This window comes from Echeneis naucrates, chromosome 4 (assembly GCF_900963305.1).
Source record: "Echeneis naucrates chromosome 4, fEcheNa1.1, whole genome shotgun sequence".
NCBI lineage: Eukaryota > Metazoa > Chordata > Actinopteri > Carangiformes > Echeneidae > Echeneis > Echeneis naucrates.
The window spans coordinates 20,268,706-20,296,498 of NC_042514.1; the positions used below are offsets into that span (position 1 = coordinate 20,268,706).

Here is a 27,793-nt window from a genome sequence, read left to right on the forward strand (position 1 = left end):
ACAAACATGTGTCCACATTTATTTAAATAAAACTATACAACATTTAAGCTTTAATCCACAATACAGCGTTAAATACTAACCTCCATTTCCCATCAACAGATGTGCTTCTAAATGATGTATTATTTTGCTGTGGGAATTCTCCTGCTTATCAACGGCTCACAGAATGTATCTTTTGTGAAACTGTCACAAAAGACACCCATCATCATATATTTTTCATAAGACATCCACTGTTCGTGTCTTTTTGGCATTCATCATGCGGAAGTGATGATTTTGTTGTTACACTGAGTTGACTTTCTCTGAGGTCAGTCCATGACTTCCTGTTTGATCCATGTGAGGGTGGATGGATACTGGCTGCCCCGCCGCCCCCCTCAAAAGAACATATTCACTAAATTGAGAAGAGTCCACTCCGGCACCACAAGAGGCTGTGATCCAGAAGCCTCTGTACTGCAGCCGCTCCAAAACCTGCAGTCACACGCAAACCAAATAGCAACAATGAGATTTGACAAGGAGCTTTTACACAAGACATTTGAACTTTTTCCCTCCAAGTGCTTCAGTGGGAAATGATAGAAAATGTTCATCATTCTATCCATCATATCTAAAAGGGGAAAAGAAACGTCTGTTTCAAAAGGATTGTCACAAATAAAAGTCAATGTTTCATCAAAAAAAAGTACTAATTGCATAAAAACAATAGTGGTTTTAATCCAGTAGTTTCTAATCAATACTTTTTATTGGTCAACATTTTCACAATTTTTTTTTTTTTTATGCTTTCATTATCACTAATCTTTCTAGCAATTTTCAAATCTAGAGAAATGACTTATTCTATCATGGTGACACGCTGTGACATTCAGTCATGTGTCAACTGCATCAGTTCCTCTTTGAACAGATGATCTGTCAGAGAAAAAAAAATGTGTGAAGAAAATTGAAGGAGGCAGATTTGGCAAAAGTGGAATTGGTTGTGTTGGGCATGTCCCCCCACCCCTTCATTATTTTTCACTGATTGTGTTAAGCAGCATGGCAGCATAGTGGTTAGTGCTGTTGCCTCACAGTCGTGGGTTCGGTTCCTGGCCTGGTGCTTCTGTGCAGAGTTTGCATCTTCTCCCTGTGCCTGCATTGGTTTCCTCTGGGTACTCTGGTTTCCTCCCACCATGATGTTTGGGCTAACCGGGGACTCTAAATTGTCTGTAGGTGTGAGTGGTTGTTGGTCTCTGTGTGTTGGCCCTATGATGTCCAGGGTGACCCCGCCCTCATCCACTGTTAGGACTGGCTGTTGCACCCCCTGCAACCTGCAACATGTGCTATTTAAAAATAATTTTAAATAGAAATTGAATTGATGCAAAGACACCATGCTATTCTAAAGAAAGAATTGTTGTTCTTGTTTTTTACTAATTGAAAAGGCTGTAGTATTCACTGTGATTACAGCATTGCTGCAGTGAAACTGGTGTACTGACAGTTGGGTTATCTGGGCACCAAGAGCACAACACCGCCACAAGTCAAAACTGAATGTAGTGGAGGAAACTGTGCTAACATTACAGCTAAATTACACTACAGCTACCTTCTCCAGGCTCCAGTTCAATTAAAATAAGAGATGAATCAAAGAGGAGAATCATGAAACCTTAATTTAGTTCTCCCCACCTACATTATCTGTGAATGCTAAATCTGGCTGAGATGACGGTTCTGAAGCCAGAGCCTGGATATTTATTGAAGTGGATGGGCTATCTTTGAAGATGTTTTTGAGCTTCACTGAAAACTTTTTATTTTTTTATTTCTAATTTCAAATCCAACACTGTGATGGGTGAAGAAGCAGCAAAGTAATATGGCAACACAGCATATTTTTAATCAATTGCGGGCCATTTTATAATTCAGTATCCTATTAGTTTGCTAACTGATATGATAATCTATTTTACCACAATCGGCAACAAGTAACTTATGCCAGCGTCTAAGATAATGCATTAGTGATATACTGTGACAACGATGTTCAACAACGCGCTCATTTGTTGAAGTGCATTTGTTTTGACCAAGCATAACAGCTTCTGCATCATTGCTATCTATTTCCACAGCAACAGTCCTGCATTATCATTTCTTCCTATTTCCCTTAAATCAATGATACCTGTTTTCTCCTTCATCATTGCAACTGCTCCCTTGCTACCCATTTCCCCTGCTTCATTGCATTTACAGTCCAAGCGTGAAGCAGGTGGGGTCCACTCATGCGAAGCTGCGTAGCTCCCAGTACCAGCTGATCTAGGAATCTTTTTGTTTTAGTGGAACCCTCTTGTATACATTTTTCTATTTTGATTAATCCAATGGTTAAAGTCATACTGCACCTTACACCGTAAAAAATTCTTGTGTGAATGTTGCGGGGCTGGTATATACTGACACATGTTCCTCTGGCTGCAGAAATGAAGTGGCTTATCTCTGGTTTATTTCCTGTGGGAACTCCCATGCTCTCCCCAATCGCATCATTCACCATTCATTCTGCATCAGCTGTTTATGACACCGGTCATGCATCCACTATCCAGCAGTAAAAAAAAAACCAGAGCAGATGGTCGCTCTGGCTGGACTAGACTGACAGCTCCTGACAACCGTGAGGGTAAAACATAAGGGTTTTGTTTTGTTATTTTTAAACCAAAGGTTTTGTGTTTCAGCTGGAAGAATGATTACTGAACAGAACTGGACTGAAGACAAGGGGAACAAAGGGATTTTGACTTGCATTATTGTGGATTTTGGGACTGTGGGATTTATTTATTTGTTTATTTTTAGCCTTTTGGAATGCATAAAGTATTTAGTGTTGCACTGGACTGCAAGATTTGTGTTGTTTTGATTTCAGATTAGACTAGAAACAGTCAAACTGTCACTGAATGATAAGCACAAAGTAAAAGCTACATAAGTTGGAACATAAACCTCTTTTTATTTCTGGAGCAAAGGGAGAAAAAATGGCTGCCAACTCAGAGATGTTGTGTGACCTGGAAGGAGGACCAGTGGAGACTCCATCCTAAAAAACACAGCAGTTACCTCGCACAACATATTCTTTGTTGGACATGGATCGCTCAGTTTTCTCTGAGCTTACTCATGCCACAACTTCTCAAAGTGTTTTTTTCTCAAACCACAACAATGAAGTGGACTTCTGGCCTGGAGGAAGATGTATCTGCACCTGGCATTCACCAACACGCTCAGGAAACCATTGAGGAGGAGCAAAAAGAAATCATGAAACACATATCAAAAGAAATTACCACATGAGTAACAAACACACTAACAGACCTATTTTATCAACAACAAAAACAAATGATCAACACATGGATCATTGGTTTGAATAGATGAGAGCTTAGTTCAATGCAGCTCTGTGTTGGAGAACAAGTTATCAGTGCACTAAACTATTAAAGCATCTCCACTCTGTTCTTAACCCAATGTCTGTGGCGATAACTGTCCTACAGGAGGAGCCTTCCCTCCGCAAGTAAACCTGTCAGCGGAAATACCAACAGCAACACGCACTTCAGCATCCTGACTCTAATGCAGTCACACACACTGCAACAAAACTTAGTGAAAACCTCAAAAGAGTCACAGATACTTTGTGCAGTGTAGAATCAGTTAGAATCAGTCAGGCTTGGCTTCCTGAATTCATCTAAAGCCACGATGCAGTCAAGTGTCTAACAGCAGAATGTGCTGCCGACAGGAGGAGCCCTGGGCCTTCCCCACCAGATGCTGTGGGAACAACATTGGAAGAAAAACAGCCTGGACCTTCCTCACAACATTTACCATCAGCACACAGGTCAGGTAAGTCGTTTTGTGTATTTGTGTTGTAATTTTCTGTATTATTTACTTGCAATGATTTTTGAAATCCAGCAGATGTTGCTAGTGAGTGATGAACTAACATAGTGCCAGCACAGTGTCAGCACAGCCAGGGAAAACCATCATTACCATACACAGTCACAAACAAAATAGCTGGTCTGGCCTGTGACTCTAACTATGTGACTGTGACAGCCAATTGAAAATCAAGGACTTTCAACATAAAATAGCGCCTTTCAAAATGCCACCAGAAAGCACTGCAGTGTAATAAAAAACTCCCTGTCTGGAAATGAACACAGTTCATAGTTAAACAAACCTCGGAGCTAATACAGAGAACTGTCCATGCCAGAAGCTTCAGAAGACATTAATACAACTATTTCAGTTACTGGCCTGAGGAAGGCCGTATCACTTCCATCTTTGGTGGCCTTCAGGCTTCCTGTCCTTCCTGTCACTGGCAGGGTGAGTCTTGGTGACGAGAGCCATGGACCAGGGCTGGAGTGGGACTCATTTGCAGGGGTTTCATGTCTCAGATTGTCCCACTTTAGATCACAGCCTATTACATTAAAATTACGTAATTATAACGTTACATGTTAAATCAACACTCGCGGGCTGTTCTCTATAGCCTTGTAATTCAGAGTATTTTTCTAAAATATTTACAATTAAGTGCAAGTAAGGGTTGCTTCACAATGTAGATTTATTTCAACATGAGTGCACACCTCCATCCCTGCACTGACCGTGTGCGCTCTTTAAACATCCATGGTGTGCACAAGCACGGATGTGTTACGTTACGCCTTGTGGCAACGAAGATCCACATCTGTGTCTGGGTCTGAGATCAAATGCTTCTTCAGTTGTGACGGTCTCTGTGGAACGTTTCAGGAGCTCCGGACCTGCAAGCCAGATGGCGTCTGAAAGTGGAGCTGCAGGCACTGGCCTGGAGGCAGCATCGGCAGGGTTCTGGCTGGTCGGGACATAGGGCCACCCATCAGGACGAGTGGATTTCCTTACCTGACGTACACATTGTAGATGTATCACTGTCAGTGTAGAATTGAAGATCGTTGGGGTTGTTGTCCAGCTCACTCACAGTTGGCTCAGCAATCTACACGGTCGGGATGGCAGCACCTGGCTGAGCAGCAGAAAGCCAGATCGTGGTATAGATTCGAGAGATATCAAGCTGTTGTAGATTTTGCAACGAGTCCCTCCAAACAATCCATCTAACTGCTTGTCTGCTGATAGCAGGGAATCCAAGTCCCTGATATCACTTGTGAGCTGTCACAGTAAGGGCTTCCCTTGGATAAGTGGAGCCAAGAGACCAAGTGGATGGATTAGGGTATTAATGGTTGCAGGCACTCCTCTGCGTGTGAATGGCTTTTCCCGTCCCAAACACAAAATGTGAGGGCGCCCTTCACTACGTCCCAACTTAATAAGATTACAGCAGTCTGTTTGTTTGTCTTCTGGTTACATCTCTTGCGGGAGTGAGAGCTGTATCCCATGTACTTCTATGCATTTAGGGATTATGGCAGGAGATCTTTCTTGCTTTTCCTCCCTTCAGTGCTCCCAGTCTGGCTCTTTGACAGTCCATGGAGCTGGTCCTGGGTGGACTGCTCCCACATGTTCATTGCTGTCACACCCTTTGCACTCAATGACTGTTTTGCAGCCGTTAGTCATGTGATAAGTTGACGCACAGCACCTGGAACAAACTCCACTCTTCTTATGAAATTCTTCACACTCTTCTTTTGTCTTAGTTTGGCCTAATTGCCGTCAAAGCCGTCGCACCTTTTGAGGGGTTCAGAATTTATGTGAATGCGAATTGCTTGAAGATAAAAAGTTATGAGAATTAGTTCACACTGTGACACCTACTGGTTGCCATAAAAGAGGACAGTCCTTGTAACTCCAGCATACATTCTCCCATCTTTCTCAAATTCAACACAAATGTTTAGACCCCTGCACTGAGCATTGCTATGTAACAATACTGAGTGATACACAACGCACCACCAATCGGATACACAAAGTAAATGTAGTTACACAAACATCATCCGTCATTCTGCAAATTCTTAAAAATCTATAAATTCATGAGGAGAGTTTGCAAACTCTGCACAGAAAGGCCCCAGTCCTGGGACTCGAACCCACCAACTTCGTGCTGTGAGGCAAAAAGCCCTAACCACTATGCTGCCCAGCATAACGTTGACTTGTTTTGAAATTTTGTCGGCACGGTGAGCTTGGTGAGGTCAGACCTAGAGCAAGTGTTGTACCTGTACAGAGTTGAGCTGGCAGGGGCCGTTGAGCAAAAATTGAATTATGTAGTTTGCATCCTGGTTGCAGCTGGTTTTCTTGGACCTGGGTATGACATCTCTGACCTCAGGGAAAACTTCCTTAATAAGTTCCTGATGGGCACTCACGCTGATCCTCTCCGCCTGCCCCGGTGCCACATGAACTATGACACACTCACACTCCTGATGCATTTTCCTGCATTCCTGTTCAGTCCTCCAGCGCTCCAGCTCAGCCTGTAGAGGAGACAGCTGGAAGAAGCTGGCCTCTTCATACAGCAAGGAGTACTCCTGCAAACACACGTGAACACACACAAATACACATATTCAGTCTTGGCCAAAAATATTGGCAACTTTACACTTCTGTCAGATAACGCACCACTTAAAAAAAAAAAAAAATGAATGAAAAAAAAAAAAAAAAAAAGCCTAATTTGATGTTTTTCCACACAAAACCCCCAAAATGGACTGGACAAAATTATTGGCACCCTCAACTTACTATTTGGTAGCACAACCGTGAGAATGGATTAATCACTTCCTGTAAGCATGAATTGGTTCCTTATAACTCTCTACAGGAATTTTGGACCGTTTGTTCTTTTGCAAACTACTCCAGGTATTCCATTTTAAAGGGTACCTTCTACCAGCTGCTGTTTTCAGATCAATCCATAAGTGATCTGTGGGTTTTAGGTCTTGGCTCACTACTTGAAGACCCTTGACCTCTGATCAGAGCCGGTGCTTTTTTGTTTAAACTATCTATTTTTTTTATGAGTGTATGAGATGATTGATATATTATCAAATTCATTCATCATACAAAAAGGAAATACTGTGTCAAGATAATACTGCTGGTATAATGATTCCTACTGTTTCTCTGCTTTGAATGACAGAGCTCAGCTGCTGCTTCCAGCCGTGGTGTGCACATTGCACTGCCAAGGATCCAATTGAGTAACAATGTTGCAAAGAAGACATCTTCTTCAGGTACAGAGAAAGAGACGAAGAAAGCAGAAGAGAATTAAAAAAAGATAAAGATAAAGGTTTGTTTGGAATTTTGGAAAGTTTCATCAAGTTAGGATAATCCCTAAATATCCCTGATAGGTAAATGTTTGACAACAGGAAAATCTATTTTGCAATATTGGTTTTTTAGGGCAACCATGCTAACTTTATCTCTGAAGTTGACTTCCAGGGAGTGCACACATGGATTCAGCCACAGGATTCTGGCAGCTGTCTTATTTTTCTGGACATCATTTGTGGATTTAAGTAAAGAATTCAGAGCTCTGGAACTAAGAGTTCCTGCTTGTCTGATAATCTTTTATTCTACCATCATGTTTCACACCTTCATGCTGCTGAGTTCATTCTGTTTATGGGGGTTTACCGCCATCAAATCAGTCCATATATATATAAATACACCAATCAGGCATCACATTATGACAGCTGAAAAGTGAAGTGAATTTTGTGTTGGTCCTTTAACTCCATGGATCAGACACTGTCCAACACATCCCACAGATGCTAGATTGGATTGACATCTGGGGAAATTGAAGGCCAAGTCAACACCTCCAACTCCTTGCTGTATTCCTCACACCACACCTGAACCATTTTGCTTTGTGGCATGGTGCATTATTCTGCTGAAAGAGCCCACAGCCGTCAGGGAATATAGTTTCCACGAAAAGGTATACGTGTTCTGTAACAACGCTTAGGTAGGTGCTATATGTTAAAGTAACGTCCAAATGGATGGCAGGAGCCAAGCATTAACTTCTTTAGCAATTTCAGCAACAGTAGCTCATCTGATAGATCAGATTATATGAGCCAGCCTTCGTTCCTCACCTGCATCAATGAGCCATGGCGGCCAATGACCCATGACAGGTACTGACCACTGCAGACTGGGAACACCCAGCAAGAGCAGCAGCTTTGGAGATTTTGCAGTTTTGCTAGCCATCACAGTTTGGTTCTGCTCAAAATCACTCAAATCCTTATGCTTGGCCATTTTTCCTGCTAACACATCAACTTTGAGGACAGAATGTTCACTTGCTGTCTAATATTCCCACCCACTAACAGGTGTCATGATGAAAACACAATTAGTATTATTCATTTCACCCATCAGTGGTCATAACATTACGCCTGATAGGTGTACTTTGTTTCTGTGTTAGCTGTTGACACATTTCTGACGAATTCTCCTCTATGTCACATTCACTGTCAAATATTTTTGGCCCTCTGCTATGATGTGTAGACTGACAATGTCCTTGCTCCTACCCCGCAGCACAGGAAATAACAAATATGAATTCATTCATTCATTCATCTTCTACTGCTTATCCATATCCAATCCACATAGTGGGGGGTGCTGGAGCCAATCCCAGCTCACACTGAGTGAGGGCAGTCCATCACAGGGCCAACAGACAGAGACAGACAGAGACCAACAACCACTCACACTCACATTCAGACCTACAGACAATTTAGAGTCACCAGTTAACCCAAACATGATGTCTTCGGACGGTGGGAGGAAACCAGAGTACCCGGAGGAAACCCACACAGGCAGGAGAACATGCAAACTCTGCAGAGAAAGGCTCCAGCCCCAGGAACCAAACCCATGACATTCTTATTGTGGGGTAACAGCACTACCCACTAAGCTGCCGTGCCACATTAAGCTGTCACATTTTATAGTAGCCTGATAATAATCCAAAATAGACAAAAAAATGTGCCAAATTTTTTTTTTTCTATATGTTTCATACAGCTTTAACGTCCTGAGATCAAATTGACCCCAAGGAACACTGATCCATATAAAATGTGTACAGGACATTGAAAGCATATCATCATGTGCATTTGATTATTAATCAGCTCATGGCTGAAGCTTCTGCAGATTTTTCTGTTGTTTTTAGACCTATTTATTTATCAACTTTATTTTTCATTCTTAAACATTTTTTATAGCATTATTTACAAATTTGCTATTTATCTGTTGTCTGTCCATTTGAATTTATTTTTACATGGAGAAAATAATAAGGTATTGTATCTAAGGTTTTTAATTTGAATAGGTATAGGCAGGTGTATTTTTGTAGTACTTTGTTATTTCACTTATTTATTTATTTATTTTAAATCACTGAACTGTCAAGTGTATCAAGTGTAAGTCAGGACCAGGCCACCCTTGTAACTGAGTTTGCTACCATTTAAGATTTAAAACCATAAAAGGGTAAAAAATGCAAGGCGATGTGAGGATTGGACCTCCTTTTTCTTTCCCTGTGTGTGTGTGAGAGAGTGAGCAGATGGGGGAGAGTACAGCATTCAGTTCACACACCAGCATTACCTCCAGCTGTATGTAGACTGGCTCTTCTCGCTAGTTGTTGCCAGTTTGTCGCTGGCAACCCAATGTGGTAAAGTTCTTGGCTCCCTGTTTTGAAGTGATGTTTTGAAATCTAGTTCTTTAGTGTGCTTTACTTGCCTGTTTGATTGCTTTCACTTCTGACTCTGATCTCTATCGCCAGTCGGCCGTCTTCAACTGTTGCCAACCTGCCTTGTCTGCTTCTCCCTTCGTCTGTCAGTCAAGCCACAAGCCGTCACTACCTTGGGTGTCAGCTCACGTTTGTCTCCGCCCAGCTCACTGACGGTCAGGCTGTTTGGCCTAGCAGTAACTTCCCTGAGTCAGTCACATGTACTGCTTCTCTACGTGGACACTTGGGCGAGTTAGTGACTTTGCTACTAACTGAGAGATTTTTATGCAAGTTTGCAGATCTGTAATCTGCTTCCAAGACTTAACTTAAGTCTTACTGTTGTCCAACTCCAACCAAAGTTCTCCCATTGAGTTTTTTTACAAGTGTATTCATAATGACATACAGAAAAATGAAAACGGTTCATTATGGGTGTGTGAACGATCAAGATAATAATTGGTATTATTGGCAGTGATAGAGGGTCCTGAAATCTAATTTTGCTTAGGGTCTCATGAATGCTTGGACCGGCCCTGGCTCACCTCACTTCACTTTTTGATGCTTGCAATGATTTTCTAGAGAAATGGTACACTGTGTGACAGAAGTGTAAGGGTGCCAATATTTTTGGCCATGACCACAAACATTTTATGTCGCTGCATTGTGTGAGTGAGTTGATTTTTTTATTTTCCTACACACTAAAAGGTGGTTTTCAGTATTGGTGTTTGTAAAAGAATGGAAGAGCAAGAAAGTTTCACTGACAGAAACCAGACACACTGAACCACTGCTGTCTGTACAACAGTACTGTGTAGACAACAGCTTTCATTATGCAAATAATCCACTGGTTTCTATAATTATTTTCAGTTTTGACATGGAGGTAGACATAGTGCCATTAAGCAGTTTTTTCAGTCTATTTTAGTTGGGACAGTTTAATGCACTTCATGGTTATAATAATGACTGTGTGTATGATGTAATATAACCCCACAATAATATTATGTTAACATATAATGTCACAAATTATATTTTGTAAAAAAAAATTATTATGGAATATTATCAACAGATATAGAAATTTTAATGTCAGACTTAAGAATTACAATCACTGTTAGTTTAAAAGGTTAATAAATATAAATAATCCTGAGTATAATGGCTGCACAAGATGTCGGAACAGTTCTGAATCATGAAGGCAGCTGGAAGATCACAAAGCAGTTCTCAGGTCAGTTCCTGTGTGTGGTATGTCTCTGTTGTTTATTAGTCCAGTGACATACCACAAAGTCCTTTGTCTTACAGCTTGTCCTTCTCTGCTCTGGAACTGTTCGGACATACTGCAGTGATAAACTGTGACGTTTGATCTTGATCAAAGCCCAAGACAGCCACTCACTCTGAAGTCGTCAGGGACAAGGAGTTTTGAAGTCCTGAGAAAATTTAGTATGTAGCGAAACATGTGGCCGTCACGATCGATGAAGTAGTGTTGCTTTAAACTGTCCAGCACTATTGGTTCTGTTCCATCAAACAGACGACCGATCCTGGCAGAGGCAACAAAACAGAATATCCCCATCAAACAGCAGACAAACAATGAAGAGGCTGTCCTATCTGCGCAACACAGAAGACATTTTTACATATTTTGACAGACTCAGTGCGTTTTGGAAACTTCTGGGCCATTACTGACATTTAAGGCCTGTTCAGAGAACTGAGAAAATATGACAATATTCTGTTATAATGTGCAAAAAATAAATTCACATTAATATGAAAAGTGATTGATCATTTTTTGTTTTTCTGATTTGGCAGCAATATTTGTATAAGTCACACAACCTAATTATATAAAAAAAAATGTTGCTTAAATGAGAAAACATTTTGATTTAGCATGAAAACTATGGAAGGTCTGCAAATTTGAGTAAAGACGTGCACTTGGTCAAATCTAGTTCAGGTGTTTCGATTTCAGGCTTTAACTATACGTCTATGTTAAGGTAACATGCTCAGTCTGTTAGTTTTTTATAGTTTATGCATGCTTCTCACCGTGATTCAGGGTACTTTGTGAGGGTGGCCAGGCTACTGGTGTACATGTGACCTCCTACATCGATATGGACGGGTGCATTGGTTTTGGTGAGCTGAGCTGGTGTTGGAATGCCCGTAGAGCTCAGAGGAGACACAGAGACCAGCTGCTGACTTGACGTGCTGCTGCTGGCTGGGCTGTCCTGTGACACAAAGCAGACACACAGTAGTATTATTACTTATATGTGAGTTATATTTGTTATAGTAAATTTGGAGTAAAATGTAACTCATTCTAATAAATATTTACTCTATTATCCATCTATGTACTCAATTTGTAAGCTAAGAGACTTTGTTTGCCAGCCTTTGCTAAAGCTAAACAGCTTGCTAAATTCAGGCCAACAACTCATTTTGTTTACAGACAACTGTGTCTGTGTGAGGCTGGTAGTTGGAGCAGAATAAGCGAAATGGGTGATACCGCAGAAAAAGCAGTGCCCATTACCAGCTCAAAGCTTGAAGACATTGTTGACAACAAAGGTCACCCCACTTCAGTCATTTGAAGATATATTGTCTATATACAATCCAACAAAAAACAGAGCATCATGCACTGCAAAGTGTGCCGAAGTCACGTTCCATCAAAAACAGAACACAAACCAGTTTCATCATCTGAAACAATATCACCTGTTAGAACGCACAGAAAGTAACAAGGGCTTTCAACTTTTTATGAGCTTGTTGAACTTTTACTCTTGCTGCCAAACGTTTTATTATTTCAGTGCATGTCTGTGACCATCCCCAGCCATCCCTGGAATCAGTCTTTATTGAGTTAAAGTGAAATGGTGCTGGTAGGACCCAGCCTCATCTCTTCATGATATGACCTGACAGAAGTTGGTAAGTGAAGCCAAAAATATGGGACAGCACCATCAAATTGCCTAAGTGAGCTTTTAGAGGAGCTGGACACAAAGTCCCACACCGCCGGAGGCCCCACGTCGCAGCGGACACACACCATGAATCATCAAGAGACAAAACCCCGACAGGGAACCCCAGGGATCTACCCAAAACACCCACCACAGTGCCCCAGGAACCCATCAGCCACACTAGATGGGAGGAGGGCTCCTCTGCTCAGTCCCCCAGATATTATGTTCTGGGCCCCACAAGTCACACTGTGACTAAACCTGGTGACACAGTTCTCCACTTTACTGTTTCCTCAAACCCTGAAACATGCTGCGCAGTGAATAAAGACAACAGGGGCAACACCGTCACCAGACATAAACACTGACAATACACCATCATTCCATATTCACATGCAGCTTCCAAACAGATTTGTACATCTCAAGTGTATAGCATGACAGCTAAAGCCAACATAGAGTGCTCACATGTCATCAAATAGCAGATTTCTTTGGCTGTGTAAAGAAGATAGACAAGTGAAAGCTGTGATATCATCAGGACAAGCATAAAAGACAGATTTCAGTAATAACCTTCTCCACTGCAGATGATGTAAGGAATAGAAGGGAAGTGGAAATAGTAAGGAGATGAACATGTATCTAGATGGACACGAGATGGTAGTGTATCAAACAACGCCTTCAATTCCTCCAATCAGAAACAACCTAGAGTGATAACATTCATTGCGCACATGCTCACTTAGATTGTGTTCTTGCCAACAAAAAGGAGCCACATTTGAAACTACCAGAGAAAGTTATCAACAAGAGTGTAGGAATCCAAACAAGTATGATCAAGCCATCGTTTTTTTGAGCTAAAAATAGAAACAGCGTGTCAAAACATGTGTAAAGCTGTGAAGATTTTTACCTTGCCATACTTAGTATGCTCAATAATACGGACAATAAGGACAAAGAAATCCTGAACATGAACTAAAACTAAACAAAATCCTCTCTTAAGATAAGCACACAAGAAGACCAGGTTCTGTTTTGTAGCAATTGCTCGTAACAAATTGTGCAAAGGCAGCTCTGCCCAACGGTAAGGAACTGATAATACAGAGACGTGTTCTACAAAAACTATGAAATCCGGCCGATGCCTAAGAACTGTGACATGCTCTCCAGAACATTGTACGATGCTTAATAGCAATCAGTGCATTTTATTTTTCTAAGATAACACAGGACGAGAATTTCCATAACACAAGCTAGCAGCCAGGCTAGGCCTCATGAGGTGATAAAGGGCTGGCGAAAAGGGGACAGTTGCAATACCTTGTTACAACCATCCCAGAATCAAGCAGTCAGTAAATTTCCCTTAAAAAAAAAAAAAAAAAAAAAAAAAGAAGACAGACCATCAACATTTATCATTCATTTTTTTCCCTTGCATTGCTTGATCACCAAGCAACACACCATCGCTTTAAAAGCTCATAGTTTAGCTGCTTGACAACGTCTTCACTGGGAGTTTTTTCTTCTGACTGTGCTGCACAAGAAGTCACATCAATCAAGAGAGACTGGAACTGTGAAAAATGTTGAACACAGTTCTTCCTCATGCTGGTTCTTGTTCATTATTATAATAAAGGGAACAAGTGCAATGACAGATACATTTAACTATAAACAATAAGCTTATGTATTAGGCCTACATAAACTGGATTACATGTTAATGATAATCAGTTGCTTGCTAATTAGAGCGCGACCATCACAAGATTTTTAAGAGCGATAATGCAAATGAAATGATAAACCAGAAATGATTCTTTTTTCAGTAACCCATGACATAAAACAACATTTTTTTCCTAACATTTATGTCTAGTGTATTTTTTTTTATTATATTTCAGTGTTCTCACCAAAATAAGAGACATAAAGCAGTTTAACAATAAACTTGTTTTATTGCCATAAATAATACTTATTCTATACTTATGTTTCATGAGGCCAGATCCCTGGCTCACAGAGGTTGTGCAGATGTTGCATATCACTGTACCTGATGAATCTTTGGTAAAGTACTCCCATACATCTTCCACAACCTGCCATCTGTCAAAATATGAAACAAAAAAAAAACGGTGAGCAAGGTTGGAAACATTACTACTGCTACAACAACTAATAATAATAATAATAATAATAATAATAATAATAATAATAATAATAATAATAATAATAATAAACTATTTAACATTGATTAAAATAATCTAATAAACTAATGGATGGCGTCATTTAGGAGGGATTAGGGAGAAATGAGGGGACCATTCTTCAATTACACACTACAATTGGTTCATAAATAAAATTACAATATGGTTTATTGGCAGTGTAGCCTACACAGCTAATCTATACTAATGTTTCATTGGATGTTGATGTTCGTAAGTATGTTTGACAGGCTTTATTGCAGCAAACCAGGCATGACTGACATGAATGTTGGCAAACTTATTTGGGTTAAGAGAAAAAGTGATGCGGAATGTTTATTGTCATTTGAGTCATGTATCTACTTACCATGAACACTGATGATCTCCATCCTGGGCTTCTCATGTTTGCCTACAGTATGCCAAATATCACAAAGAGGAAGACCGACAGGTGAGACCCACTTCCTTCGCTGGAGAGGGCTTCAGACGAAATAAAACAAGGCAAATCACTTAGAGAAGTGTCCATGTCATATTGTAATAATCACAATTATGTAAACGACTAATAATCTTTTTCATTAGGAGTATTTCACTGACAAATTATGTGTATTTTAGACATGTTGCAACCATCTCTGGCTTGTGTTACAACTGTCCCTGTACACTAACATTGAAGTGACAGTTTTTAAGTCAATTTAAAGATTACATATCTCTTAAAACTGCTCAAAAACATTAATTCAGTAGTTGACACATTGAAATTTGTAATATAGCTAATTGGCTTTTCCACTGTATGCATTTTTTTCTAATAAATCAAAAAACATGAAGTGTATATCCCTGGCCTCCTCTAAACTGGGAACACTGGCAGAGTGCCTGGGCACTTGTTGACTTGGAAAAAAACAAGTAAACTTGACATCTGTAAGTTCAAACAACTTGTTAAGTTTAAATGCACAGTAATTACACTAACTTGATTATTTTGCGTATCTAACACTGATGCTAACTTTCTTGCCGTAATTTCCGGACTATAAGCGCACCTGAATATAAGCCGCACCCGCTAAATTTAAAGAGACAAACAGTTTTGTGCATATGTAGGCTGCATTTGTTTATAAACCGCAGGTGTCGGGGAAAATGGGGGGAAATGCATATGGCAGGTTATTTGTTACACTGAAAGATTTCGCCTTTTCGCCAGATCGATCGTCTTTAACTTTGAAAGCTGCATCATATGCATTGCATCGTTTGTTTTCCATGATAAGGGTGTGTGCGTGAAGCACTAAATAAATGACTGATCTGAAGAATTTAATTCGAACAATTTCATTGGTCCACTGTGACCTGTTGGATAATTTCATTGGTCTGATGTGACGCAAAATGTATTGGCGGCATGAAGCTCGTTACCGTAAAGATCCATAAATTAGCCGCAGGGTTCAAAGCGTGTGAAAAATGTTGCGATTTCTAATCCAGAAATTACAGTATTTTAATCATGCAATAGTAGTTTTAAATTAATTACTTTAAGTGTACGAAACGAACTATTAAATACTATTTAATTAAGTATTTTGAGTGTGGAATACATAAATAGACTTTGTAATTTGTGTGTGCTGCACTAAAGCTAAATTATCTACTTTTAATGTGAAATACTTTTTGTAGCTTTTTATTGAATGTTCAAGATACTCTGCTTTGTTTAGTGTACATGAGTATATACATTCTATTAAGAATGTGCAAAACCTCAAAATATTAATGATAATTAATATTAATATTAATTAATTAAATTAAATTAAAATTATTATAAAAATATTAATTAAAATTAATATTAATGACCTTTAGGTGCATGAAAATGTTGAAATAATATCCTAAAAACAAAGTGATCAGAACACTTTCCTGTTGATGACAGAGTTGCCACAATGCAAGAATTAAAAGAAACAAAAAGTTACCTTCCAGGCAACCAAGACAAAATATTCATTTTTGCGTTTCAAACTGCACAGTTGAAAAAGCTTCATATCACATGACAAAACTAAACAAAAAAACTGCTGATGATCAAAAATGAACAGACAATTGACTACACCACCATATTGCAAATTTGAAATTAGGACACAGTAGAATCTCCTCTGAATTATAATTACTAATGTACAGGTGTACATAGAGATTCTGATCTCTTTATTTTATGAAATTCCTGTTTAGGACATATTGTGGGTGTTTGTTTAGTGAGAGTCAGAAGGCCGCAGGCTGGGACTTCAAAATAAACTTTCTGGGAACAGGTGACAGAGCTGTCTCTCCTGAACTTGGAGTCCAACATTAACATAAACAACTTTTATGAGATATAAAAGAGACTAATGCAGCTTCTTTGCTGCCTGTTGAATAAGAGAAGTGAAGAAGGTTGGATGCAGGCCAGAGGAGAGACACATGAGACAGGAAGAGGTACCTTCTGAGCAGCTATTAAAATCCTCTGCCTTTCTGCATTTTTGTGGAGAGGTATCAATGACGGCCTTATTACAAACAAAACTACTCTGTAAAAAGCAGAAAAATGCTTGTGGTGCTCCTTCTCTCTTTTTAAACTTGGTGTCATTTTTTAAGATTGATGGTTACAAAAGATTTTTTATAACCACAACAGCTTTAAAATGGAATAAAGTGGTGGTGAGTACACATAATCAAACTCAATCATGAACCAATAACTGCAATAGTAGGTCAACAAGTGGTCCATCACACTGACTGTGTGTTAATTCTTCTCACAACTACTACACTTAAATCTTTTCAACCGTACCAACAATTAAATAAATATACAAGCAAACTTCAAACCAACCAGTGTCCTACTCAAGCAGGATGATTCTAACTTAGCAAATAAGATTTAGACAGATCATCAAGTTTTTCAGCGTGAGAAGTTTTGGAGGAAGTGATTTTGTGCCTAACACAAGCAAGCACTCATTGATTAAAACTGAGTGTATTTGCCATGCATTTTGGGTAAAATTCATTCATTTATTAATTTTGTACTGATCATCCGTTTCCGGGTTGCAGCGGTGTTGGAGCCAATCCCAGCTCACTCTGGGTGAGGGTGGGGTCACCCTGGACAGGGCGCCAGTCCATCACAGGGCCAACACACAGAGACAGACAGAGACCAACAACCACTCACACTCACACTCAGACCTACAGACAATTTATAGTCAGCAGTTAACCCTAACATGATGTCTTTGGATGGTGGGAGGAAACCCACACAGGGAGAACATGCAAACCACACAGAAAGGCCACAGGGCCGGAAACCGAACCTGCAACCTTCTTGTTGTGGGTCAAAAATGTTAACCGCTATGCTGCCCAATTACTTATAATGTTAAATCTAATTAAATTACAAGAATGTGCCTCAGCTCAATGAACTGTCAGATTTGTCAAAATATAATTTGCAACCGACACAAAATCACTCCAACATTTGGGATTGCATTCAAAGCATTATTGTTTATGTGTCAGATTTAAAGGAAGCTGTCAACAGAATAGTGTGCAGATAACTTTGTGGTGGCCAAGCTGTCTCATCAGACAGTAAGTGTTATTGCATTTTTCCACAAGTGTCAGGATCCCTTTCCCCGCTCTAACTTTACAGCATATCCTGGCATGAATGTGTAACTTTATAGAGACGTTGGGACCTTCTCCTGATACTTACACTTTCTGGTGGTAATCTGTATGGTTTGCGGGGGTGTTGTTACTGCTTAGAAGACATATTTAGAAATACCATTTAAAAAAAAAAAAAGGCATTAAAAAAAATTAAAGGTCTACTGCAGATGCCACTAATTGCTGGACAATCCTATGCAGATCCATGTGCATAACCTCTAAATTACTGAAATTCATCAAAATTTGACTGAGCATTTATTTTAATCAGCACAGATTTTCTCATCTAGACAGTACTGGTAACCTGACACTACTCAACCAATCACTGCAACTTAAGTCAGTCAATGGTTAATCAGTGAGAAATTACTGAGGAAGGAGTGCCAGATCGGAGCGCTAACACTCGTTTAATGTGTTGAGATCATTTATTATAATAACGGCTAAGACAACAGGTAATCAGTTAAATTGTAAACTGTGAGAGTTTATCACAAATAAGAGCAACAGAAAGTGAGGCTACAATTTTTATCTTGTTTATTTATGAATTTATTTATTCATTACATGAAGTCACAGAGCACATCATGAATGCTACATGAACAAGTTAGTGTAGTGTGTAACTCTAACCCTTTCCATAGACTCCAGGCTATGTGCCTGGCCCCACAGAGCTTTTGTACTTTCCAAAGACGAACAGCGACAATAAAAGCCAAAAGGATTAGCTTAATGTTTTGAAGGTGCTGAAGCTCTCGACACTTTCCCACTTTCTAAAGGCTTCATCCATTCTGACTGACTGGTGAGAGCACCCATATATTTAACCTTGGTGGGATGTCAACAAGGCCATTGATACCGCTTCGTTCAATGAGGGTCCTGGTTGTTGTGAGGACTGTCATCCAAGCCTAGGTCATGGGGAATAGGTTGTGTCCGAGGCCTCCCTTCTGTTCAGGGGTGGTTTCTCCACTGAATATAAATTGCGTGCTTAATTCCTCCTTAAAAACACCTTTCCTCCCTATCCAAATGTTGATGTTTCAGTGACTCAACAGGTACAATTTCAGTTCTTGCACTTTGTTTACAAAGTCAACTGTCTTTTTAACATGGTGAGGTATATTGGCAATCAGTGGAGTAGGATGGTCAATTTATATTTATCAATATTATAGGTCACTGAGTTGATTTTGCTGTTTCTGGGTCTGAGGGGGGCTCCTTCTTTGTGAATCTTGGGGAGCCCATGCACGGTACGATTTCCCCTGGATACATGGTCTGTAGTTCCATGCTTCATTAGTTTTTGGAGAGGCCGTACACACTGCAACTGTCCATTAAGGCATTTTCCTAGGTTTTCCAAATGATGTCTCTTGCAGATGAGGTCTCTTGTTTCTCCCCATCAGGGTAAGAGATATGTAAGATATGAGTCTTCCCTGTCCAGTGACTACAGTCCTGAAGATCAGCTTTGGGTGTCAGCCAGCAACACTGTGGACCCCAACCTCTTTCGGGATAACTATCCGCATTATTCGAAGGATCTTGGGCTTCGTTGCCGACCTTTGAAGGGGATGTAATGTCCTGGTCTGTCCTGCCACGATGGTTCATGCCTTATGACTTGTTTCCTCTTTTATGCTGGTCACTTGCCTCTTGCCTAAGTTCAGATCCAATTCCTCTTAGGTTTTCCATCGGTGTGATTGTCCTGCCCTCCCATTCCCCTCCTGGATCCTTTTGTGGGACTCAAGCTCCTCTGTCCATCATCCATTGTGTTATCCATTGTCTCCGTAAAGGCTCTATCTCCTACCAACCAATCCTCTAATGTGAATCTGCTTCCAGTCCTATATTTTGTCTTTGTCATGAGACTCAGCAGTTACCAAACAAGAAAATCAAAACCTATAATGTGCAACAGGAAATTGACTTGGATGCAACTGGACTTGGTTCTATGTCTGTGAAGATGTCCTTAAAAAACTATGACCTGGATGAATGAAAAAATTCATTCCAGTACTACAGACATGTTACCAACAGATATTACAAATGCATAAAATAAGAATACAATATAATCATGGCTTTGCTAAGTGCATTAGTTCCTATTTTTATTTAATTTCTAATTTAGTTTAATCTGTTAGATTATTTTTAGGCTTTGGGAATGGGGGTGCTCGTATGTTTATGTAAAGCACTGTGTTCTGCATTTATGGTTATGAAAAGTCTGATTTGATTTTATACGGTAGGCTAACAGTACAGACAGTTCACTGATTTATCATCCTTAAAGATGCTTGGCAGGAAAGTCCTAGTGCTGCCAACTTGATTTCTTCAAATAAAAAAAATAAATCAATAAATGCTGCTGTCGCATAAATGGCGGCGAAGTGAAGAGTAGCAAGGCAGTACTCACTTCGGGTAAGGGCGTCCACTCCAGCAGTCCAAGTGGCTTTGAATGCGTCACAACTCAGTTCAGGCATGTTGGGATCATATCCTAGAAAACCAAAACCACATATCCTGCAATGTAAAACTTTGCCACTTAATCAGGGTTAGAGTTCTTTGCACACAGTGGCATACATTACTTGATTGCCATTGTGGATTAACACATTTATGAAGAACATTGGAGCTGCTGAGTAGTAATAGATCATTTTTAGATAACCACAGATTTTGTCTCCACAGATTTTGCTTCCACAATTACAAGATGCACTGAAAAATATTATAAAATACATACCATTAATATTATCTACAAAATATAAACTTAAAATGTGGTAAAGATTCTCTGAGCACTTGAGGAGATGGATACATTTCTTGATACCACTGAATACATTACTGTAAAAATATGGCAACAAAGACAAAATTGGATCCTTGAAATAGCTCAATTAATTATCTTAGATACACAGTGTACACCCAAACCAGGGCTTACCGCAATGGTAAAGAGCCTCATCCACAACCAAATTTGTTAAAGGCAATGGCTGGAAGAATTCAGGAGTCATGGCATCTCTGTTGGGTTGGACATGTTTGGTGTGGATGCTGTCTTCACAAGTAGAGACGTGGTCAGCAGTCATGACAGGGGACAGCAGCTAGACTGCTCCCCCACTGCTGGCAGACATATATTGCCACATTTTCTTGTGTCACTGTGTTGCTCATCAAAGGGGGTCTCTCATCCTTCTGAAAACCCTTTTAGATATGCTCCAGTCTGAAGAAGGCAGAAGAGGAGTTTTGGGTTTGGCTGTCCCAGCTCTTCATCTACGGCATTGCTCAGTGAGCACTGGAGATTTCATAGAAAGCACTCTGTTAACATAGTTAACAGGAACATTCGAAAACATTACTATTTCCCCTGCAACATAAAAGTGTACAACACCGAGTGAGTCTTTAAGGCATTATAGTTGTGTTGTCCATTTTTCTTTCTTTTAAATTACAAACATTACATTTATAATGTAGCTCTGTAACATACATTGGACGGGCACAATTGCAAACATTTGCCTGCATCAAAGGTTACCTCACAGTTCATGTCAGGAGCGTCCAAGGGAGGGTCAGGGTTCAGATTGTGACCAGACACACCAGAAACAACTCCTCAAATCAACACAGATAATATAAAGATTGTTGTTAAATGGTGTCACATTTAGCTGGAGGGACAGTATGGAAAGGACTAACCTATTTGACTGTTTATTGTCCAAAATATAATGTGGACAGTCCACTTAGTTGTTAAATAGATTATAACACTTGCTGTGGAAGCAAATGCAAAAGTAATCAAGTGAGCAGGTCATTGGCAACATAATCAAAAAAACTGAGCCTTTACTCTAATCAACATCTTGTAAGAGATCTTTGGTGGTAAACAAGCAAGCACATTTTACTGCAGTCATAATTTTGCACCATCATGGATATAATGTCAAAAATTGAATGATTGGTTCTGGTTGTATTGTTTTTCCTACATTTCAACAGTGAATGAATGTATTACTTGACATGATAAACTCAACAGCAGTGACAGTTCTTCAACGATCTGCATCATTAAGGGGTAAAGAAAATTGCCCTATAACATACACTGCCTTTATCACACCTTCAGGCTGGTTTGCAATAAACACATTTGTGATGTTATTGTATCAGAGAACATAAATGCAAAACTTTGCATATGTTCTCTTTATTAACAAGGGGATTTGTGCTGATATGTTGGTATACCTGAATAAGAAATAAGAAGTAATGATTTATTTTATTTTTTATTATTAACCTGCATAAATGTGACAAGGCATCTCAGGTGATGTGGCATGCAAAGTAACACAAAAGTAATTCAAAACAATTGTGTACAATACCGTAAGTCACAATTGCGCTGCTTTATTTAGGATTTTTGCTATCACTGCTAATTCATTCTGATTTAGATCAAGATAATATAGGAATGATGTTGATATAGGAATACATGACACCCATCATGAGTCACTTTGTGTTAATTTATGAGAATTGTTCTTCTTTTAATTAGAAGGCATTTTCGATAATGAATACAAAAAAGCTATTTCCACGATGACTGACCAAAATATACACAATCAATTCTTCATGAATAAACATTTTAGACTAATATTTATTTGTGGAATACAAAAATAAAATGAGTCTACTGGGAATGGGCATGTCTGAGGAGTAGGGTTGATTACCGAAACGGTTCCGACTTAAACTGTAACAACAAGATCGAATAAGAACAAAAATGTCGGTGCCTGACCTTTGTTGTTTTGGTTTTTTTTTTACCGCCCCCTGGTGTTCCGGTGTCAACTTGCACGAGGTAAGTGACAATACTCAGCAAACTTGTTGATCTGATAGTGAGAGGATCAATAAAGATGCCAAAGGAAAAACGCTCAAAAGTCTGGCTGCCTTTCACAGCCAAGGATGCAGAACACCTGGCAAGGCATGGGATTTATTTAGTGTGTGGTTCCGTTTTCTTAAGTATGTAAAATGTTCACCTTTTATTTAACCAAATAATATATTTATATTTATACTTGTGCTCGGATTGCATTCAGTTGCTCTGCAGCCAAATATCCCTGAAAATATTTATAGACCATGCAAATATTGATTAATAATTAATTATCCTGTTTTTAGAAAATGTTCGGCCCTTGATAGAATTTGCTTTTGCACAGACAATGAGGTTTATTTCGTCTACTTACTTATCATATATTGTGTGCAATATATGATATATAGCAAAACATAGTCTCGTAGAGGTTCAGGCTAAAGCTCTGACTTCAGCAGCACTTGTAAAAGGATGACAGAAAAACAAATAAAACTGAAGTATCCTGACATAAGACAAGAGTAAACATTGGAATCTCTTTTCAAAGACAGTGATAACTGAAGGAGCAGAAGGAGCTGAAACATAACGAGATGGTGACGTTATTTCCGTCAGACAGGTAATTATTTTTTGCTTTGTTTCAGGAAAGAGGTGTATTAATGAATCACCTAAATACACTGGTATTGCTTCATATACGTGTTCAGCTGTTTCATCATAGACCATGCAGGTGTAATATAAAAGCATGAGTGGTTTGTCTCTGTAAGACTCTATATGTCAGCCCTGTAATAGGCCTGTCCAGCCCAATGTCAGCCTCACTGCACCCCCACAACCTGGACAGATGAGCAATATTAATAACTGCTGTATGTCCATCCATGCACCAAGTTTTGACCCACTTTTCCAGTATTTTTGGATATGCTATTAAGATTCTTTTTCTGCAATGTCAAACCTCCTCTGCAAGGTTATTTGAGAATATATTATTTCTGGCATTTATAGCTTCACAAGAGTCACTATCACACTATGGTGTACTGTGGTACTCCTCTACTTTAGGGATTGATTTTTCAAACCAAATTATGTCATTAAATAGTTCCTTGTTGAACATTTTTGTGTCTCTCTGGTTCTCTTCCTGACCTTTCACTAATCCCATGAAAAGTTCCAATTCTCATCTAGGAGTTTCCTGTCCATTTTTACTAGAAAACTTTGTTCCAGTTATTATTATTACACTTAGTGGTCACTTCCTATTGTGATATTTGTCACAATCATTGTGCCTGAACTTGCAATAGGACAATGTCGTTTTTTCTGGATTCTGTGTGCTATTAAATCTTGTTCCTTCCCCACTTTTATCACACGCCAAAATCTGATCATCAAAAATAATTTTTAATAACTTATCCATTAGAAAAGATGACCAATGATAGGATGAGAACCTTTTCTCATACATCCGCTTTCCTGTCGCTGATTTGAGCTTAATTTCATTTCTCATTTATTTTTCCATTGATACCCTATTTCTCAAAGCTCTGACCACCTATTTCCATCTTTTCGAATTTACTTCATTTTCCATCACTCTGTGCCTTCTCCTGTCCTTCAACAGTTTCAAACATCCAACACACTGTAAGCTGTTAGCACACTATTCAAGTTGCCTATAAGCTGGCAATTTCCTGGTTAAGACCAAGTGACAAGCCACAGGTGACATTACCCATTAGTTTTAGAACTGGGCCTCACCGTTTTGGTTCTCGAAACAAGAAGAAAATCATATTTGGATAGATGGCAGGGTTGAGTGGATCTGACTTGCTTTCTGCTGCTACTCAGGCAGATTGCGGGAGCAATTAAGACCCAAACTCAGGGGAAAAGATTTAGTGAGGTAATAAATCAAATGATAAGTAGGGCTATTTCCCCACAGGGCGGTCATTCCAGTCTAACTTCTTCTTAGAACCAGTTTATCCTTGATGGTCAATAACGCATTATAACATATAACACATTATTGAAAGTTCAGAAATGTTTTCTATGTTTTTGAGAAGCATAGATGCAATGCTTGACTTCTAGTAGACATGAAACTTGGATGGAGTTCATGACGTTGTTCATGACATAACTCACCAAAACAAACATGGCTGACAGTGAGTAAAAATAACCTATACTTCTCACAATTCTAAGGTCATTGTACCTGGGTATTTTTACTCTGTGGTTCTTCACATTTACGCTTTATACGTCACCACATTTGTCTGACAGTTTGAAATCATTTTCAACTGGTTAAGACCCACTAACATTGCATTAGATAATGGAATTAGTCAACACAACAACCATGCTTATTTTCCCCCTTCACAGAGCATCCAATATCAAACATCCATTTCCTATGCTTGCAATCTGAATTTAGTCACATCGGCCGCAAGGAGAGTATGCAAACTCCACGAAGGAAGGCCCCACACCCATGTTGTTGTAAGGTGACAATGCTAACCAGTGTTATTGTGCTTCGCCCTGTCCAACACAGGTCTGTTAAACCAGAAACACCAACGCTACAGCTTTGGGAACCTCAACCCCAAAATATCTTAAAAATATATAATGAGCAAATACAGCATCTCACGCAGAGATCAGGGGAGCACCAAACTGGGAATTGGACACATAACAGGGGAAGTCTCCAGTTAAGTGGCTTGGTCAGGAGGCTAGCAGTTCCCACTCTCTCCACTGTGCCTGGGTGTGTGCTCTGTAGTGCATGTATTGGCATCACTCTTGCAGTGGGCATTATTCTGGATAGACTCCAATGTGTGTATAAAGTGCATAAGTTACTACTATGTTGCTGTCACCATATTGCTATGCCTAGCAATAAGAAGTCCAACCCACACCTCTCACCTCAAATTTATATGAAAACTGATAAAAAAAAATTCCCAATACTATACATAGGTGTCATGCCACTATGATCAACTATGTCATTAAAATGTCAATTTTAATGCAACCATAATTAAAAATAGGTATTATGATGATAATAATGTAACTATTTCTTAACTTAAATGGGCTGCATTTTCAGTAAGATAATACTCGCTCAAATGAAGATCACTAATATTTTCTAAGGGTGCACAATTAATCTAAATATAATAAAAAATCGCAATATGACAATATCCATACGCAGGAGCTGCAAAAAGAAATAAAAAAAAAAAAGAAAAAAAAGAAAAAAGGAACTGTTTTGGATAAAGGTAACGTGTCACAACACTAATGTGCCTTGGCTTATAAATCAGATTCTCCAAAAGACAAGGCACAGTAAAAAATGGGATCATCATTTGGATGTTTTGTTTTGTTTTGTTTTTTCAGCGACGGGTAAACGTAAATAAATTCCAACTGACATCGCAAGGAATACTGCATTCGCATTATCTCTCAAAATAATCGTGGGCTTATTATTGTTATTTTCACTTTGACATGTCGTGCAGCTGCAGCATTTTACAATCATTGTTCTTCACAGTGTGTTGCTCTGACACAATTCTCTGTAAACACACCACATGCTGTCCTTTACCTGCGTGCCTTGGAAATGGACGGCCCGATGTGACTGTGTCTCTTTCCCAGGTGTCAGCTCGCTGTCGTCACACTCCACGGACGGCTCAGCGTGTGTCCGGGGGCGCGCACACAGCTTCTTGCAGGAAGGAGCCGCCGGCTGCTCCTCTGCGTGAACTCTCCTCGCTCTCTTTGACTGCGATTTTGTTGGCGACGCTCCTGCTGCTGCCGTTTCCCGCTGCAGCGTCAGATCCGCGGAGTCTCTGACCGGCCGCCGGTACGGGATCACGACCTGGAGGTGGGAATGCGCCTGGCCGCCGACAGCTTCTGAGGCGACGTAGAGCGTCGGAAGTTTGGACGCGGCGGCGCCCACGACGCTGTTCAGTGTCGCTATGGAGACGGCGCCGATGCAGTGGTTGGTGTAGGTCTTGGAAAGCTTGGCAGCGCGCGACAACATCTGCATCCTCGTGCCCAACAGGTTCTTACCGATGGCCTTATTCTCGTACCACGTCACGTCGCCTGCGCAGCAGTGATCCCGGGGCCGCTGGAAGAACGCCCTGCAGAGCGGATTCCGTTTGGACAGGTACCGGACGAAGCTGGCGTACGGACACTGCTCCGTGCCCGTCTCGTACATCCGCGGTAAGCTGTCCTCCTCTGTGTCCGGATGCTTTTTGGTCCAGGCCGGGGAGCGAGACTTGTGATAAAGTCCCAGCGCTTTAAAATACACAAACTTTCTGCCGTCCCCATCCACTGCCAGACCGAACGAGTCCTCCTCTAGCTCACGCTGGTTCTCTCGGCCCCTGGTGCAGAAATACATACAGGTCTCAAACCAGACTTTGTTTAGCAGTCCAAATGACGTGGCCGTGTTAAAGACGGAGGAGTCGTACAGCCTCCGTAGGTCTGAGCGCGTGATGGCTTGCTTCTGCACCACGGGACCGGCTCCTTGCTCCTCCAACCTTCGTATGACTGCGGCCAGGGTCAGGTTAGCACTGCGGAGCTCGGGGTCCTTGGTGAGGTCCAAGGTGCGGCAGTATGGTGGGTCGTTCAGATACCGGTTTAGTGAGCTCCGGATGCTGATCAGGGACGACTTGCTGTATAGCTGTCCACTTTTGGAGCGCGCCTCTGCGTAAAAGGAGCGCAGCACCACGCAGAGCGCTTCCTTGTCCAGAGTTTCAAAGTCTGGACATTGGGCTTTCTCGCTGAGGTACTCCCTGAAGATCCTCACGGCGTAGCGGGTGGCCAGACGTGTGTTCTCGCTGAGCCTGTTCCGTTCTGACCGCTGAAACTCTCCCTCCAGGTGAGACTGCAGGCCGGTGGGGATGCAGTTGCTGTCGTCCTCTCCGCGGTCCATACTCTCCATAACGACCGGCTGTGGTTCCGCGGAAGAACCGTTGGACTCCAGCAGTGTGATCCCTGACTCCCATTTCAGCTCCATGCCATCTCTGTCCGACTCCTCGTCGCTCTCCTCCCCGGTGATCTGCACTTCCTGGATGTCATCCTCCTCCTCGTCATCCTCATCCCTGCTCTTCTCGGGGCAGCTCATCTGCTCCTGCTCTGTCTCTCTGCTGGCAGGCATTCTCGCCAT

At 40.5% G+C, this 27,793-nt stretch overlaps 1 pseudogene; it reads right to left on the reverse strand.

The window, feature by feature from the left end:
* Positions 1 to 302: 302 nt before the first annotated feature.
* Positions 303 to 27,793, reverse strand: LOC115042154 (uncharacterized; annotated as a pseudogene).